Source organism: Cynocephalus volans, chromosome 9, assembly GCF_027409185.1.
Source record: "Cynocephalus volans isolate mCynVol1 chromosome 9, mCynVol1.pri, whole genome shotgun sequence".
NCBI lineage: Eukaryota > Metazoa > Chordata > Mammalia > Dermoptera > Cynocephalidae > Cynocephalus > Cynocephalus volans.
The window spans coordinates 73,087,616-73,099,813 of record NC_084468.1 but is presented as its reverse complement, the minus strand read 5'-3'; the positions used below and the strand labels follow the sequence as shown (position 1 = coordinate 73,099,813).

General features: G+C 37.8%; 1 protein-coding gene across 8 annotated transcripts in view; it reads left to right on the top strand.

Moving 5' to 3' along the window:
• The window catches only part of WDFY3 (WD repeat and FYVE domain containing 3), a 273,216-nt gene that overhangs the window by 37,378 nt on the left and 223,640 nt on the right, over positions 1-12,198 (top strand). For all 8 annotated transcript variants that reach the window (XM_063108855.1, XM_063108859.1, XM_063108857.1 and 5 more), the window contains one exon: positions 1,582-1,675. The gene's annotated coding sequence lies outside the window, so the exon portion shown is untranslated. The remainder of the gene's footprint in view (positions 1-1,581; positions 1,676-12,198) is intronic.

The window sequence follows — 12,198 nt, the reverse complement described above, 5'->3', positions numbered from 1 at the left end:
ATACCATTTTTGTGGAATTCAAAAACAAGCAAAATGGAACAATATATTGTTGAGAGATATGTATATACTTTTTAAAAAGCAAGGTAATGAGAAACACAAAATACAGGGTTGCAGTTATGGGGCAGAGGGGGTGAGAGAGGTGGGGCATGGAATAGAGGGGAACAAATCATTAGAACAATACCAATAACTTACATTTAGGTTCTTGACAAGTATCTGGATATTCATTCTATTATTTTGCTCTGAATTTAAAACATGTTACAAATAATTGTATGTAGCAATTAATATATTAAAAATAATGAAACTATATTCTGAAGTCATTATTTAGGAGACATGTCATCATGACTGCTTATTCCCTTACTGTCACTTGAATTCCTAATAGCACTCAGTATTTCACTAGTGGTATCTCGTTTTAAAGCCTTCTATCTCATTAAGCCTGTGTGTCTGCAGTCTGACAAGTCACTTGGTAAAAACTTGTTGAATGAATAACTAATTCAATGATTTGAGGGAATGATTTAGGATTTTTCTTGAAAAGCACCCAAGAGGTAAACTTAAAAAAAAACAAAATACTTTTTTTTTTTTTTTCCGCTTCTTCTTGGGATCCTATAAAATAAGAACCAGCCAAGAAGTCAGTTAGACAGCAAAACTAGGTTATCATTGGATAGGTTTTTGAATGATAAATTTAACTGTATATTTGAAAGCACTGTTACTGATTTTGTTTGAACTTTTATAATATGATCAAAGAGATTAAATAAAGCTACATGGCAAAAACAAATAGTTGATCAGAAAAGCAGAATGTTGCTAAAGATGGAACTATTCTTAGGCATAGCATTTTAGAGTTAGAAGACTCCTGGGAATTAGTCCAAGCTCCTCATTTTTGAATAAAGGAGCTTTGGGACCAAAGAAGTAATTGACTAAGACAATAGAATATGTTGAGAGCAGAGTTAAGAAAGACCTAGTATATGAATCTCATGATTCATATACTAGTGTTTTCATATTGAAATATTGAATGGTAAATAAAAGAAGTGTTTAAATATCCTATATAAGGCATGCTAAATAGCTTAAGGCTAGAGGATGACCTTTGAGAGAGGAAGTGATTTTTCTGATTTTAATTTAGAACAAATCAGTTCCTCTCTATACCACATTTATCTTCAGATGCTTGACAGATAGACCTAGAGAACATGAATTTTTTTTTTTTCCTCCAAAAAATGGGGCAGTGTGATCTGTGATGTACAGATGAATACTGGACTGGAGGTGGGAAGAGTTGGGTTCTGAACCTGGCTCGTTCACTAAGTAGCTATATTGTCATTGATTCTTTGCATAACTTCTTCAGGTCTCATTTTCCTCACCCATAAAATGAGCAGAAGTTGAAACAGATGGTCTATAGAAACCAGCTTTAAATGACTTTATATTTTTCATGGATTTTTTAACAGCAAATTTTATCTATCTTAAATAAGGATTTGTTATGTGTTCCACTGCTGAACAAGTAAGGCAACAAGTCAGTAGAAAATGAACAACTCATGCTGCTGAGACAGTTTATATTCTGAACATAAGCAGGTTTTCTTTTTCTTTTCTTCATCACAGGTGTAATACTTCTCCACATCTGCTTCAGGAAGAAAGTGCCTGCCATTCCTGTTGTTTCCACGCAGGTTCATGCCAGCCCAGAAAAGATAATCAGGTCAGTATTAGGATTGTTCTATCTGTTGAAAAGGCAGCCAGAAAAAGTATGAGGATTGTCTTTGCTGCCTCATTGCATACTGCTGAATTGTGATTAAAAGGACTGGGTTTCAGTTGTCCTTCACCACTGATGGCTGGGGAAACTTGAGCAGGGATTCTTGCCTTGATGGCCTTTAGTTTTCTGCACACACATAAAAAGGGGTACATTAGAATAAATTATCTTCAGTTTCAATTCTGGCTTAAAGCATTATTACTGTTATTATAGGTACTTATATAGGATAAAATCTGTTTTCTTTTTCTTTTTTTGGCGGCTGGCTGGAAAAAGCATGTTTTCAAAGCATCGTTTCCTTTTTTCTTTATGGAAAAATCTGGTTTTTAAAGTGCAGGCTTTGGAACTCTTTAATCTGTTTTTTGATAGTTAGAGTGCTAGTTTAAGCAATAAACTATGCTGTGAGGCACTTGAGAGTACTGTGGCTACCCAATTGCCTTAGTTTTAGTGTTTTACTTTGCTTTCTTGTTATTGAAAAGTTTATTTTTTACATAATGTTATTAGTCTTTTAATAATCTTCAATTGTAGCGAGGGTACCTGTTTGACTATGTTGGTTCTCTATTGATTGCAAGTGACTCAATTCCAATTAGCTTAACCAAAAAGGGGAAATTATCTGACTTTTGAGAGTGTCCCAGGAGACATCACAGGATTCAAGGACAGAAATGCAGCTGGCCCACACAATGAGAACCTGGAACCCAAACACAGTCAGGTTTCCTGCAAGCTCTCAGCAGGTTTCATTCTTCTCTGTCCCTTTGGAAACTGGCTGTCTTCGCGTTTCCATTCCTTGTTTTGGGAAGTGTGGTTGCCACTGCCTCCTAAGATTTATATTTTGATATCCAGACTCCCAAAGAGAGGTTAACTTAAGTACCAATTCCAGGTTTCCAAGAACAGACTATGATTCTGCAATAAGATGCCCCTGGACAAGTTGTGGCCTAGATAGGGTCATTTTAAAACATTGGCTATCTTTATTTAAAAGCCTGTTTTCTGAAAAAGTTCTTACTTATTCCTACTAAAATGCATATAGCCACTAATAGAGAGTAATAGTTATCCTGCCAGGTGTGTTTGTATTTTAATTGGGACCAAAGGTTAAGCTAAATCTGTATTTCCCAAACTGTGAACAAGTGAAATCTGGAGTTCCAATATATAAAAAAGATTAGTCTAAATGCAAGAAAAATGCTTGTATTTATAAATTGAAGGGCAGGCTTTAGGGTTTCAGGGAGTGAAAGAAAATAAGAAACCATGTTAGTGTTGGTTAGAGGAGGAATAGATAGATAATCAAATATATTTATTTCTAAGGTAGGAGTATTACAAAGAATGGATAAAGCAGGCAAAAGAAAACTTTTGTTGACTTTTTGAGAACAAAAAAAGATCTGAATGTAGCATTAGCTTTAGTCCCAGCTCAACTACCAACTGTGATTTTGGGCAAATCACTTTTTCTCTATGCACCTCAGTTTATTCAAATCATGGCATCGCTGTTTACCAACTATATGACCTTAACTTCTAGATGTCAGTTTCATCTTAAAAATGGAGTTGAAGATAGTGGAAGCTTGTAGAGTTGTTGCGAAGAATTAATATATGTTAAGTGTTCAAACCAGTTCCTGGCACATCATCATCAGTTTTAGGAATGAGTAGATTAGATTATATGATTGCAGGTGTCCCAGCTCACTGAAAATCTGTAGTCCTAAGATTTTCTGATGTACACTAATATCTTTTTTCTGAATGAAGACCTTTGATCATCTACTTGAGTCCTGCATTGAGGCTAATTTTGGTACTGTTCATAAAAATTATTTTGAATTAATTATATGTATTAGTTATCTCTTGCTACATGTATTAGTTTGTTAGGGCTACTGTAACAAAGTACCACAAACTGGGTGGCTTAAACATCAGGAATTTATTGTCTTACAGTTTGAAGGCTAGAAGTTTGAAATCAAGATGTTGGCAGGGTTGGTTCCTTCTGAGGCCTATGAGGGAAGGATATAGTCTAGGCTTCTTTTTTTGGCTCATAGATGGCCATCTTTTCCCCATGTCTCTTCATCTTCCCACTATGCATGCCTCTGAGCCCAAATTTCCCCTTTTTGCCAGGATACCAGTCATACTGGATTAGGACCCACCCTAATGACTTTATTTTAACTTGATTACTTCTATAAAGATCCAGTTGCCAATTAAGGTCATATTTTGAAGTAGTGAGGCTTAGGATTTCAACATAAAAATTTGGGGGGAACACAATTCAAACTATAGCACTATAGAACAAATTACCCTAAAATTTAGCATCTTAAACAACAAACATTACCTCAGTTTTTGTCAATCAAGAATCTGAGTGCAGCTTAGCTAGGTCCTCTGGGTCAGGGCCTCACAAAGCTGCACTCATCATGTGCACTAGGGTTGCAGTCTCATCTGAAAGTCAGGGGAGGATCTGCTTCCAGTTCCTTCACGTGATAATTAGCATCATTTAGTTTTTCACTGGTTGTTGGGCCAACAACAACTGAGCGTCAGTTCCTTGTGTGGGCTGTTCGTCAGAAGCCAACCTCAGCTCTTCCCATGTGAGCCTTTTTCATAGGGCAGCTCACACCGTGGCAGCAACTTCCATTAGAGCAAGCTAGCAAGAGAGGGTAAGCAAGATGAAAGGCACAATGTTTTTGTAACATAATCTCAGGAGTGGCATTCTGTCACTTTTTCCATATTCTGTTTATTAGGAGTAAGTAAATAGGTTCAGCCCACACTCAGAGAGAGAGGAATACACAGGAGTGTGAATAACAGGAGGTGGGATCATTGGGAGCCATCTTTGAAGCTGCCTACTGTAGCACATAAGAATGAAGAAAGAAGAAAATATGCTAAAAGGAAAAATACATACATTAACATAATTCAGAAAGCTTAGTTTTGAACTTTAAACAGAGGTTTAATCACTCTTGTGCATTATAGCTTTATAAACAGAAAGTACCCACCCTTACAAAAAAAGGAGAAATGTAACTTTTATCTCTGTTTCCCTTTTATTTTTTTTAGGAATGGAGAGTTTATTCTATTTCCTTTTATCAAGTCAGTCATTTTTTGGTTCTATGTAGTCTTTCAAGTGATACCTGACTTTTCGCTTTGCTAAGTTATTAACATGATATTTCTCATAAAATCTCATTTCCCTAAAAAAATAAGACAAAGGGATCTTGGGTTATTGATATTACTTGAATTTTATCAACTTTTCTGTGGTCATTTTCTACAACTAACTAAGATATTATAAAGTATTAGAAATTACCAGTGATTTGTGAGAGTATTTAATATACCAAACTGGCTAAGGAAACTGCCCAATTACAGTTACTTTTACAGAATGTGGTTGTATGATCATATATACTCTATCCACAAGCTAGTAGTTCACACCATTTATATCAATGGAGAAATACTTGGTGTTTTAGTCAGGATTCTCCAGGGAGTCAGAACCTGGAGGGTGGGTGGGTGGGAGTGTATGTGTGTATGTATATATATAAAGAGAGAGATAAGAAGGAATTTATTAGGGGAATTAGCTCACTTGATTATGAAGGCTGAAAAGTCTCGCAGTAGGTCGTTTGCAAGCTGTAGAACCAGAGAAACTGGTAGTAAGGCACAAAGTAGTAAGTCCAAAGGCCTTAGAACTCAGGAAGCCTGTGGTGTAACTCAGTTTGAGGCCAAAAGCCTGAGAGCTAGAGGTGGGGTGGGGGGCAAGCTGGTGTGAGTCCTGGATGTCCAAAGGCAGAAGGGTGTTTCTGCTCCAGAAGAGAGAGCAAGAATTTGCCCGTTCTCTGCCTTTTCATTCTAGCCAGGCCCCCAGCTAATTAGATGGTGCCCACTCACATTGAAGGGGGATATTCCACACTTAGTGCACTGATTCAAATGCCACTCGCCAGAAACACCCTCACAGACACACATGGGGCTGCCGAGTCATTTTAATCAAATGCCAGACCACCTGGATTTCCCTTTGAGCTAGTAGAGGGACTAGCTCAATGCCTACTGAAGCACTGAGAATAATTAATGCTTTACTAGCTATCTTATCCCCTAATCCAGTCAAATGACACCCAAAATCAACCATCACACTTGGAAAGTATTTTTATGTGTTCTTTTTGTAAATCTTGTTTTGGAAAGCAGTATAGTTAGGTTTCTACAAGTGAAATTTGACCTAGTTGGCATTATTTGTATGAATTAATCTATAAGGAGAGAGAGAGAGAGTGTGTGTGTGTGTGTGTGTGTGTGTGTGTGTGTGTGTGTGTGTGTAGCACATGGAATAACATTTCTTCATTAAGTTTATTCTAAAAAATCTCAAGTTCATTAAGAAAAGATTGTTTTTTAAAACTCCATTAGAGTAGGTTGAGTATATACTTCTTAAGCATTCAGTTACATTATTGAATTTTATAAGTGGTTGTTTAATTATAATTATTTGTGAATTACTGTAAACAGAGAGCATACATTTTAGTAGTCATGAACACTTTATTATTAGAAATGATGAGACTTATTTTTAACTCAGTAGGTTTGGAAATTTAAGTCATACAGTATAGAAGTTAAATGAGCATCAATTTAATAGGATTTTTATGTGGTATCCCTTTTTACTTGTTGGCAAGATTTAGCTTAGCAGAAACCACACATAATTTAAAATTTGAGACTTTTGATACACATATAGTGGACTGGGGAATGCATTCTTTCTTTTGAACAATTGGTAATTTTTTTCTCAGAAAAAAACTCTGTTGCATTGACTATGGTAATGGGGAAGGTATAAGATTAAGCTCTTAGGATACTCTTATGATACTGTTACCAGGATACTGAGCTCCGACTTTGTAATTTGCTTTCATTTTATTATGAAAACTTCTGGAGCTAGATAGATTTATGACTAGATTTTATGTTGTTAGAAACAAGCAGAAGTAACTTACCCAACATCACAGAATTAGGAAATCTCAGGGCCAGGATTTAAACCTAGGAGACTGGCTCCAGGGCTCATGCATTTAACTTCTCTGCTGTCATGCCTGTCCAATACATGAAGAAAGATATCGCATTTCTTTCTTTATCCTTAAAGGACATGAGGCATTTTTACTATATTTGAATTTATATTTGAAGACAATAGCCTGTGAATGTCTCATTATATTAAACACAGATTTCAAACAGATTATTCCATTGCTGAGAAAAGTAAGAAAATGCATTGTTACAAAAAAATGTTTGGACCAGAATGATTTGTTCTATTTTCTCAGGTGGCCCTTTATAAGGTTAATATCCTATTTTGGGGAACAACCTATTAATTTGTAATTGAATCCCAGGCTTTGCTATGTCCTAATCATATTCTTGGTATTTAGCATGCTAACTTAATTATTTTGTTTCCTTTGGAAGTTCTGTATCTACATAGATGTCCGTTTTTTTTCTTTTTTTTTTTTGAAAGTTGTTTTGAGAATAGTGATCTTGGTGCCAAATACTGTAGAACTCGAGTACAGGAAGTACAGCCATGCTTCCGGGGAACTGAACATTTCTTTTTCTGGAGTTGCTTGTACTCTTGTTTTGATTTCTTTCTTTCTTTCTTTCTTTTTTTTGTATTGAAGCATAATTGATTATACATATTTTGGGGGTACAGTGTTGACTATCATTATTTGTGTACAATATATGATGATCAAATCATTATTATTAGCATATTCATTATTACAAATCATAATTATTCTTTGCGCACCTTACCCAGTTTCTCCCTAACCATCCTCAAAGAATGTCCTTGTTTTTTGTTTTTGTTTTTTGGCAGCTGGCCGGTATGGGGATCCCAGCCCTTGACCTAGGTGTTATAAGGCTGTGCTCTAACCCACTGAGCTAACCAGCTAGCCCCTGTTTCTTTCCGCTGAATGATTTTCTCTATTTTCTTATCAGTGCACAGTGGTTAGTCATGAGTGTTAAGTTCAGCTAGCCTGCAGCCCCCGTAGATAGTTATCTTGGTTATCATATTCTAAATTATAACTTGCTAGGAGAGAGAATCCACTTGTCTCACATTATGAAGGATGCCCAACACTGTTCAGTCAGCTGTTATTGGAAGAGCCCAGTTATGTGTTAACAACAGAGTTGCCTTTTCAGTGAGTGGAGAAAGGGCAGGTTCTCCAAGAAGAGGCTATATGCAGGAAGAAAATAAATATTTTTAGTATAGTAACTGAAGAAAACCATTATCCCTGCAATTTTAAGTTTTGATGCATTTTGCAGTTATTACTTTGAGTTAGCTCACCTTTGCTTTTTATTGCCTTTGTGTGTGTTGGGATTTTTTGGCAAACTATTTCATAGCTCTTAGTTTATGAGTCATGGGGATACATTTTAAGTCTAATAGTGGAAAATGGTGTGTGAACCTAGATGAATGAGTTTTTCAGTCATGTATTATAACTGTATTATTTATTTATTTATTTTAAATTTTTATTGAATCAAAATTGATTATACATATTTTTGGAGTTCAGTGTTGAGATATGTTGATCAAATCAATAGTACCTGCATATATATTGTTATAAATCATACTTATTCTTTATGACCCTTGTCCAATCTCACTCTACTCCCTCCCCCTCTCTCCTCCCCCCTCTAAATACCCTAGATTTCTTCTCTCCTTCTGAAAGAATAATGGTTACTCTGTTGATTTGTTTCCTAGATGATCTGTCCAATGCTGAGAGGTGTAATCAGGTCCCCCAATATTATTGTAGAGCAGATGCTTCTTCTGTCACTCTGGAATGGGCTTTGTGGAGAGAGACATCCTCTTCTTTTCTTTATCTCTGCTGGTGATTTTCCTTGTGTCAGTGCACTCCAGTGGCTGGCATGTGGTGGTTATGGTGTCTAGCCGCTTTCACAGCAGCCATGGTTATTGTGGTGGCTGTGGTGAGCCACCCACATGGAGGTGATGTTTTTGGCATGCTCCTTGGCACTGGTGGTGTGCCTGGTTGTGGGGGGGTCCAGTCTTCAGCTCCATGCCTCGGGTCCCCAGGCAGACCCCAAGGTGCTGGTGCGGTGTGCCTGGTTGTGGGAGGGGGTTCAGGTCTCCAGCTCCATGCCTTGGTTCCCTGGGTGGGCCCAAGGCACTGGCGGTGTGTTTGAGCCAGAACTAATTTTTTTGTTCTCTGCTTTCTTCTAAAGTGGGGGAACTTCCTGTGGGGGCCAGTACTTGAGCAGTGTGGTTGAGCTAAATTGCTGCTTTGCTGGTGCTTCCCTAGGGAATGCTTTTTGTGCAGCACAGGTTATAATCATTGACTTTATAGGTCTTTCTCACTCTCCAGAGACTTGGTGCACCTGGGTTGTGTAATAATTCTGATCTGGGCCTGAGTCTTTTCATCAAACTGTACCCCATGCAATTCTATATTCTTGACCAGTCTCCTCTGAGTGGGTCCCATGCTGATTGGGGTGCAGATCAGCTGTTCTTTGTTGTGCCCCAGTGTTTCCCCAGTGAGCTCGTCTCTTCCACTGCCTATGCTGCAAACACTTCCTGTGGGATGGGCCACGTACCAGTCCCTTGCAATGACTCACTGGCCTCTGAGTGGCTCCATTTTTTCAATTGTTGTGGCTCCTCACTCCTGTGTGGGTTCATGGGAACCCTATTAGTGGTCTTGCTGGCCTGGGGGCCACCAAGGCCCTCTTTTCCCCTGCTGCCTCCAAGCAACTCCATCCGAAGGGCACAGCTGCGGCTTTTGCCAGCACTGGCTCAGCAGTTCCAGCCTTAAAGTAGCCGTGGCCTGAAATGGTCAGAGCAGTTTTTTCTTTCTCTCATTGTGGCTTCTCCCGCCTTCATGCACTCTGTAGGTCTCTCCTCCTCTTCCCTGAGCTCTAGCGGCCCCAGCCTGGCTGTTGTTGCTTTTTTATATAGTTGTAAATTGGTTGATTTCTGGGAGAGAGTGATGCTGGGGACCATCTGTTCCGCTATCTTGACCCGAGACTGGGTAATTTATAAAGAACTGAGGTTTCTTTGGCTTACGATTCTGGGACAGCTGCATCTGGCATGGGCCTCAGGCTGTTTCTACTCATGGCGGAAAGTGGCAGGCAGCAGGTGGGTACAAGCAGATCACATGGTGAGAGGAAGCAAAAGACTATAACTGTATTTTAAGAAGCGTGGGTTCTGAAAAAATTTAACTGTTTTCTCTGAATTGTATTCTGGCAAAAAATGTGTGGTAACCCTAACCATCTTTTTTACTTTTTCTTTAGATTCATTGTCATCCTCCTTTCTGCATGCTTTGCCTAAAGCCTGGGTCTCAAAATGCTTGGGTCTTTTAAGAATTAAAAAAAGTACCTACTACAGAATTAATAGAAAAGAAAAGTATCTGTGAGATTGTGTGAGGTATATGCAAATAATTCACAGATTTTATGAAAATATAATTTTCTCCTTTACTTTTTGTCTACCTTAGTAGGACATTCTAGTGGAGACAAAAAAACTATGTAGTTTAAGGAAAAATTTGTGCATTACAACCACAAATTTTCATCTTTAATAACATGGGAAAATTATATGGTTTTATACTGAAAGTATTGGTGATATGTGTTTGTTTATGGAAGAAATACGAAGAGTAGAGTCATAATTTTGTGTATCCTTCTTACTCCCAACCTGACCAGAGTAATAGCCTGTAAGATTTAGCAGTTAGCACTTTGTAGACCAATGGAAAGTTTGTTATTTTTGTTCTATCAAGAGTACTAATAATCTAAAAACAAGTGGAGACTGCCCAGTGGCTTGGCTTAATCTTCTTCCCTCACCTTTTTAAACTCAGATTTGTATTTTGGAAATTTTAAACATATAGAAAAGTTTAATGAATAATACAGTGAATATCCAAATTTCTTCAACCTTGGTAAAACAGTTATGAATGTTTTGCCACATACATTCTGATTGTATATATGTACATTTCAGAGAGGGAGTATGACATTGCAGAACCACTTGAAAGTAATTTCAAACCTTATGACATTCTACTTGTAAATATTTTAGCATGCATCACCTAAATGTATGGACAGTCTTCTCCATGACCACTATAGTATTATAACATGTAAGAAAATAATAGTAGTTACACACTGTCATGTTAAATCCAGTCCATATCTGAATTCCCTAATTATCTCCAAAATTTCTTTTAGAGCTTTTTTCAAATAACAGTCTAGTTAAGGTACTCACATTGCATTTGCTTATGTCTCTTTATTCTTTTAAAATCTGTTAGTTTCCCTTATCTTTTCTTTCTCTCTTCCTTCCTTCCTTCCTTCCTCCCTCCCTCTCTCCCTCCCTCTCTGACTTTTTGAGGGTCCAGACTAATTTTCTTGTAGAAATCTACATTCTCCATTTGTTTCTTCCTGGTGCCTGCCCAGTGAAGTTGGAAAATATTTCTGTCACAGGAGCAGGAAGCCATATGAGATGTACAAAAAGAAATTTCCCAGGGAATTGAATGTGACTGGAAATAGTTATTACTTGGCCGAGGTTAGCAAATGAGAGCAATTAAGAGAGGTTTCTTTCAGTTTAATGGAGTAGAAGTTGGAAAAAGAATAGGAAAAGAAAGAGGGGAATGCACTGAGGATCAAGTTAAGTGGTCAAATAAATGTGAAGTCCCTTTGTAAAGAATAATGTCTATATAGAAAATTTAGCCAATACCTAGGAAATAGAACATGGCTCTGAAGCATGGCTTAGGTGAATTACTTAATAAAGAGGGAAGAGGGTTGAGGAATCACAGTCCTTAACATCTAGAGGATTAGATGTTCATTCTGTGTTGTCTGAATGGTTGAATGAATGAAGAAATGCCTGTGGATTTTCTGCTCTATGAGTGGCATAGTGAGCCCAGGTCAGCTTAGCTGCTATTGGAAAAGCTAAGGAGGTTGTGTACATTAAACTTCTTGTAAATGTGTTACAAGGTTTTCTATGGAAGTACACATGTAATATTAATATGTTGTACTACTTGCAAGTTTTCAAGGGCACATTTGGAGCCATGATCTTACACTTCGACTATCTCTATGTGATTTATAATGATTATGTAGGTACTGTAGTGGGAAGTATCTAGGTACTGTAGTGGGAAGAGTTTCAGAATCAAAAGATTCTACCACCATGCCTCCCCAGTGATTAGTAATTCATTACTGTCTTTAAATATTTTGGTGCTCAAATTGTTCCGTATCTTCCCAGCAGGACCTCCTTTGTGCTGTCTCCTGTATCTTTTTACATGCTGCTATGGTTTGAATGTCTCCCCAAGCTCATGTGGGAACTTAAAGGCCCCACCTTCCATTACCGTATTGGGGTTTAAGAGATGAATGGATCACAAGGACTGCGCCCTTGTCAATGGATTGATCCATTCATGGAGTAACGGGTTGATGGTTTAATGGGTTGTCATGGGTGAGGTTCTGATGGCTTTATAAGGAGAGCAAGTGAGAATGTTAGCTCTCTTGTTTGTGCCATTCTCGCCAGTAATTGCCTGAACTGCTACTGGACTCTGCAGAGCTCCCACCAGGAAGAAGGCCCTGACCAATGCACCTCCTGGACCATGGACTTCCCATCCTCCAAAACTGCAAGAAATAAATTT